Source organism: Cryptotermes secundus, unplaced genomic scaffold (genome assembly GCF_002891405.2).
Source record: "Cryptotermes secundus unplaced genomic scaffold, Csec_1.0 scaffold15, whole genome shotgun sequence".
NCBI lineage: Eukaryota > Metazoa > Arthropoda > Insecta > Blattodea > Kalotermitidae > Cryptotermes > Cryptotermes secundus.
In genome coordinates, this window is record NW_019721514.1 from 933,306 (window position 1) to 940,822 (window position 7,517).

Genomic DNA, 7,517 nt, shown 5'->3' on the forward strand with positions numbered 1-7,517 from the left:
CTCCATCATCATAATCACCTGGGGCAGGCTACAATAGGCCAATCAGTGGCTGCCCTGCCGAGGAAACCCAGTTGGACTCCACTCCCCATTAAGTGAATTAAAAAAAAGTATTCTCAGACAAAATTCACCACAATGAATTTAACTAAAATCTGAAGGCAACAGTTTTCATGGATTTCTTGGTTCTGACGCTATACAGTTTGATGGATAATGGATTTAGTGGATGTGGCACTATGTACCTTGACATGTTGGATTTCTTGGATGTGACACTGTAGTTTTGACTGATAAAGGAATTCTTTCATATGACATCATGTAGTCTGACAGACTACAACCAACCAAGACAGGGGTCTTGGTTCTGACACTATGCAGTTCGATATATAACACTTCATGGATAAGGCACTGTGTAGTTTGGTAGATAGGTATCAATATTTCAGAGGAATCTGCGACCTCCATCCTCAGAGACAGTATTTCTACACTAAAGTTATAGGAATCAGGTTCCTATAAAATGTTGGTATCTGTCTATCAAACTATGTGATTTCACATCCCAGGAGACTATGATCTTAATACTGACTCACCTGGAAGCCTCACAACTCAGAGGGTCATATATGCTTGCACACAAAGGGAGACATCTGATATCTTCTGTGGCATTACCGTGTCATAGATTTACATATGTTTGTTTGTTTTTCTGACCTTTTCAGTACTGTATTTCATGTAATTTATAGTGAAGACTCAAAATTCATTGTTCTGTATTTATACTTTACTGGAAGTGATACAGCACTTATTTGGTGGTTATTTTGGCATATTCTGACCCTGAGTTATGATGAAATTGAAGGTTGGGCAGGCCTTGCTCCTTACTGTAATATACTTGAGTGTTCTTGTTCTGAAGTTGCACTGAGCAGACTCAGTGACAACATGACTATATGTAATGATTGGTAAAAGATAGTTTATTGACAGCTTTCTGTTGTATGATACTGCTACCATCATTTCACTGTGCCATACATCAACCTGATATCACCTGAAAGGGTGCAAGATGACATGAAAGCTGCCTTCACTAGGCTAACCAGTATGATTAATTTACGCACTGTGAACCAGCAGAATGTCTTAAATTTCCTCGATGGGTTATGGCAGTATGACTTTCAGAGCTGCATCACTAAACTAATTTCATACTATCCTTACATCTGGGGACAAAATTCTTTGAGAAACTATGCCAAGATTATGTAGATTACCCTCTTTTGGAATCATGCCATGCAGTCCAGTAGATCGTCATGAATGTAGTTAATGTGGGGAAGGGAATGTATTGATATAGGAGGAGAGACCAGGGACCCTCAGTGAACAATTAGGAGAAAGAGGATCAGTGAAAGAAATATATGACTTTTAGAAATGTTTCTTCTGAGGGCAGAGTGATTTGAAGAAATAATGTTTGGGAGAACCTACAGGCAGGTAGAAGAAAATCGGGAGAAACAGAGTAATTAAACAATGGTCCTTTCCCCTCAAGGGTAGAGTGAATGGGAGAAAGATAAAGACCATTTAAACGGTCACTGGCTCCGTGTGTTTCTTGCGGCTTCCCTCTACCTGTCTGTTGGTTCATCCAGCCATTATTTCTTGCAGTAGCTGTACACTTGGAAAAGGCCTGCTTAGGAGCCAGTTATATTCCACAGTGTTCTTTCTGTTCCTCTTGTTTTGCTCAGAGTTCCTGTTCCAGCCTGTTTCCCTATACCCATACTATCATTTGCTGTACTCAGTTTATTGTTTTACCTTGGAGATGGAGGCAGTAGGTTTCTCCAAAATTTAAGCACCTATCAGACTACACTCATTCATATCCCATAAGACAGCAATCTTTCTCTTCACTGCTGTGAGAACCTCATATCCCAAACAGAAGTATGTAGTTCCCATGTCTTAGATAATATTCCACTTGTAAGTAAAACAGAGAGTTTCATATAAATCAGGGTGATTTTTATACATTAAAGTACAAAATTACAAATCAGAGTTATTCATTCATTTATATCTAATGACAAAACTAATCAATTCTAAATGGAGTGTCAGAAGACAAAAATAGCTAACATTTCTATGGATAAAATTGAAACTTCAGTTAGTAATGAAACTCAAGTGATTACTGTACATATGAGGATGTGAAGGTTGCCTAATATGTAAGGATAAAAAGAAGAGAGGTTAAATCAGTAAGTTTTTCCTCTATATGCATCATATTTTTCATGAATACATCTTCCTGAAAATTAGATCTGCTGAGACAGTTACAGATATTGCAAAACAGAATTCTTCCATCATTTCAGAGGTCTTCCTAAACTTCTTTTACCTTACAGCTGGTATCTTAAGATCTATTTTGGAATCCTGTTAGAGCTCAGTCTTTCAACATGTTCTTTCCAGTTTCATCTGTTTTTCTCTAAATTCTATTGTTTGTGAAATTTATAGTTCTTCCTTAATTCCTTTGTTCCTTTCATTGTTTGAAAGGGTGTCATGAGACACAATTTGGCTGATATCAGTCTTGTTTTATCAGTTCTCTCGCTGTCTGTGATTCACTGCCACGGGACAGAGTTGGTCTAGCGAGTGTCTTAAAAACTCAAGCTCTTGTCTGTCTAGAGGCTGATGGTTTGAAAATCTCATTCACGTTCTTAACATTTTGACAAAAATTTTCAATTCTTACATTCAAATCCTTTTCCCCTTCACAGGATGTAATATATCCCAAACAATTACAATTATTAGTAATAAGCTTCTTAATAAAGCCCTGAACATATATGTAAGGCTTCATAAGAGATTAATGCAGTGATATTACAAGTTACCTTTACAAATATATGAGATGTACGTATATGAAACCTAGAATTAAGCTAAAATCTGTAAAATTCATTAGAATAAATCGACACCCTTGTCTCAAGATTTTAACAATTCAGATGTTTTATAAGTGTATCTTTTTGTACATTTTGCATAAATTTACTCTGCACATTGCTGCATATAGGACCCATGCTCAGAGACATTAACACATAATCAGGTTGTTATACGAAGTATTTATTGTGTTGTAAAGTGTTCCCATTAGGGAAATTTGTTTTATAAAAATAAAAGACTCAGACATTAAATAATATTGTCTTTATTTGACAAGGCATGTTGCTCTTGCATGAAAACGCGTCTACATACTGCCAACAAGACAAATGAGACACTGCGAAATTTCAAGTGGGAAGTCCTCAAGCATCCTCCATATAGCCCCGACCTTGCTCCAAGGAACTTCCATTTGTTCAGCCCTCTTAAACATCATCTTTCGGCTGAACATTTTCCCAATGAAGCTGTAGAGAGGGAAGTCACCGCCTGGTTCCAACAGCAACCCAAAGAATTTTATGCTGCTGGTTTTCAGGGGCTTGTGAAAGAATGGAACAAGTGCCTCAATGTACAGGGAGATTATGTTGAGAAATAAAAGCATTTTTAAAATCAGTACTCTTATTTTTTTAAGTTCTATATCCATTTGTAACTTACTTATTGACTTACCTAGATTATACAGTATCATTATATAAAATGTAATCATATCCTTACTAATGAACAATTTGGTTTCAAGTATGGATCTTCAATGGGCATAGCGTCCTATCATCTGATTAATAATATATTGACAGCATTAAACAACAGACTGCTTGTTGGTGGTATTTTTGTGACCTACAGATGCATTTGACTGTTAATTATATCTTGCTTCCAAAAATGGAATGTTGTGATAGCTCAGGAAGAACTTATAATTTAATGAAATCTTATTTACAACAAAGATATCAAAGGGTATTGGTTGATTTTGATTCAAAAAAATATTACTCTGAATGGGAATTGCTTACTGACGGTGTTCCTCGAGGATCCATACTTGGACCTTTGTTGTTTCTGTTACATGTTAACGATTTGCCTAATGCAATGTCTGATATATCAAATCCAGCTTTGTATGCTGATGATACTGGTTTGATAATTACAAATCCTGACACTCAAATGTTTGAAAAAAATATAAACACTACTATACTGCAAATAAAAAGTTTTATAGTAATTTATTATTATTAAATTTGGAAAAAACTTTTTCCTTCAGTTTGTAACTAAAATCTCTAATGTAACAAATCTTCATATACAATAGGACCGCGCCATAGCTCAAGTGGTTAATTGCTGGCTTCCCACCGTGGCGGCCTGTGTTTGATCCCAGGTCTGGTGAAGTGGGATTTATGGTGGACAAAGTGGCGCTGGGCTGAGTTTTCTCCAAGTACTTCGGTTTCCCCTGCCAATCTTCATTCCACAAAATTCTCCATCATCATAATCACCCGGGGCAGGCTACAGTAGGCCAATCAGTGGCCGCCGTGCTGTGTGGACCCAGTTGGTCTCCACCCCCCACTAAGCGAATTATTAAAAAAAAATGAAATACAATATGAGAATAAAACAAGTTTATAGTACGCATAACATAAAATTTCCAGCATTAACGATTGATAATATTTTTTCATGGAATTACCATGTTGAAGAAATAATACCTAAATTGAATAGAGCATCTTATTTATTTATTCTTGAAATCACTCGTCTCTCAAGTCATTAAAGACGGTTTATTTCTCATTATTTCACTCAATTATATCGTATGATATTATATTCTGGGGCATATCAACACATAGTAAAATTATATTTAAAATTCTAAAAAGAAAAATAAGAATTATTACGGGTTCTGGTAGTAGGGTCTTCTGCTGTGATTTATTTAAGAAATTACATATTCTTCCACTCCAGTCTCGATATATATATTTTCTCTACTTATGTTTGTTGTTAACAATAAAGAGTTCTTTAAAACAAATTCAGATGTTCATTGGCTTAATACAAAATTTAATTATGATTTATATTTTCCAGTAGCATATTTATCAATATTTCAGAAAGGAGTCAGTTATACTGGTATTAAACTTTTTAATCATCTTCCTTTGGCTCTTAATTCATAAAGGACACTTCTAAATTTATAGCAGCCCTAAAGAGATTTCTTTGCACAAATTCCTTCTACACTGTAGAGGAATATTACTGTTGGAAATAAAGATTTAGATTTTTGTATTTTATTGCTGTTGTTCCATAAGATGAACGTTGTTTACATTGTCTGTGCACTTGTCTACAGAGCAGAAAATTAGTGGTATGATTGGATAATTGTGACTGAGAAGTAGGAGTGTGGAACTCATGAAAACGATGTACTTATTGCAAAGTTGTTGACTGAAGTAAGGAATAATAGAGTTTTAGTAGCAACAAGTACAAATACGTTGTCTTAAACCACAGATTGAGTCTTTTTTTGGATATATTGTTTTATTATATAATTCTGTAATAGGTTTTGTGTTCTTGTGGATTTATTTTCATTACAGATATTATATATTTGTACATAACTGACAAAATTTATTTTGTGATGTCTTGTTGCATATACACTCAACTCTCGATTATCCGGGATAATGGTGGGATGGAAATCATGATTAATCGAAAACCCGGTTAAGACAATTTTATTAAAAGTAGTACTGTAATATTGTACCTTCATAATACTATAGGCCTACCTGTATTTAAATTTATTCAACCTCATTTTTATGTCATATCATGGCCTATTTAATACTTTTTTTACATTACACTGAAGTATTAATTAGTTATTTCAATCAGTCTTCAACATCCAACACTTTTTACGAATATTCACACTTAACACTTGAAAAAATTTAATACTGTCGTTTACTTTTTTGCGGCATTTTCCTTTTTCTGTTGAATACTTAAACACAACACGCTTCCTTTACCATACCATACCATACTTTATTTCACTTCCATAAATCCTATCAGGAGTTACAAACTCATGTGGATGTGGAGACCGTGACATTTCGCTAACGCCCGTTGAAGATCGATACAAAGAAACTAACTGGGGCGGTGTATCTGTCCTTGAAACTTTCCACAAATCCTTGCATTCTTTCACCCCTACCCTAGAACCCTAGAACATTGTGTTAGCATAACGGGACCAAAAAATGTAGAGCTTGGTTCACATTAGTGCGTAAGTAGTGTTACAACTCACCATGTGAAACAGAAGTGAATGAATATTAAACAACATATAAGCCTCAAAAAAGCCCCGGTTAAGCCGCAAACCGGTTTATCGGCCCCCGGATAATCGAGAGTTGAGTGTAAAATGAAATGTATGTCGTTCTGCTTGATACACGTAGTATATTCTGTGATAAGTTCTATATTTTGTGGTCTTGTACCAATGATCGATCTTTGAATGCAATAAAAATATTATATGATATGGTGGTAAGTTTGAAATTATGCGGGTCACCCGCTAATATAGAAGTACCGACAATTGTTCTCACTATTTGATTGCCTGATAATAGAGATAGTCTTATATCTGAACAAATATAATAAGTAATTTTGGTTTGTGAAGCAGTGTTCCACGGTGTGTTGTAGTCATTCAAGGGCCACTTTGGACCTGTGCACTATGTACGTTTCTCACCCAGTGGCGAACTGTATGTATCAGGCTCTGAAGATGGAATTCTCCATCTGTGTCACACAACGTTGGCAGGACGTATTTCCTGTGGAAGTGTGTACATAGTAATCCCATATCCACAGAGCCAGTTCCCCCACCCAAAGAAGTGCCTGCCAACTAAAACAAAATAGCATTTTCTTACCACAGTTGAAAAGTGTTCAGAAATGTTCTACATAAAAAATGGAAGGTAAATGTTATTATTTATGAGATATTGCTATTATTATTTATTATGATATTTTATTGTCACAAAGGTCAGGCATGTGTAGGTTATAGTCTTATAATATTAACTTACTACTGGATGGTGATAATTCCCTTAAATGTTATATTCAAGGATGAGTGCTGAATCTTCTGCGGTGTTCAAAGTACAGCATGCTTAATTGTTGCTGAAGAGATCTGTTCTTGAAAATGTGTCTCTGTGGTAAAATTGCATACCACCTGTCTGTTCCTCCATTAACCCCCATGTTATATATGGAGGTGCATTCATACAGGAAATATTTTGATGCACAATTGTAATGAAAACACATTTTCCAGTCCATCAGAAATAAGAGCAGGTGCATTTCCTGTTCTGTTTTAAGCATACTGCTTGCAGCTGAACTGAATGGCCCCTCTCCAGACATCTTAAATGAGGTTAGAAAGGTGTAATCAAGGGCAGAATATGCAGTTCCTTTGTGCCTTTGCATTGTGAATACCGCTAGCTGTTAGAAATAGATTTCATGGAAAAACTCTGTGATTTCAGTCCACTGGCGATTTCATGAACACATTATTAATATTAAGTTAGAATGGTTTGAAGTTCTGACAGTGGCGGTTATGAAGAGTTCTTACTTACTTACTCATGGAGCTGAGCCCTTCTGGAGGAGCCACCAATTCTGCAGCTACTCAAGAATTTCCAAGTATTTTATGGAACCTGAAGGTTCATTACCGTGTTCACAAGAGCCCTCCACTGGTCTCTATCCTGAGCCAGATCTATCCAATCCATACCATCCCATCCTGTCTCTCTAAGATCCATTCTAATATTGTCCACCCACCTACGCCTTGGTCT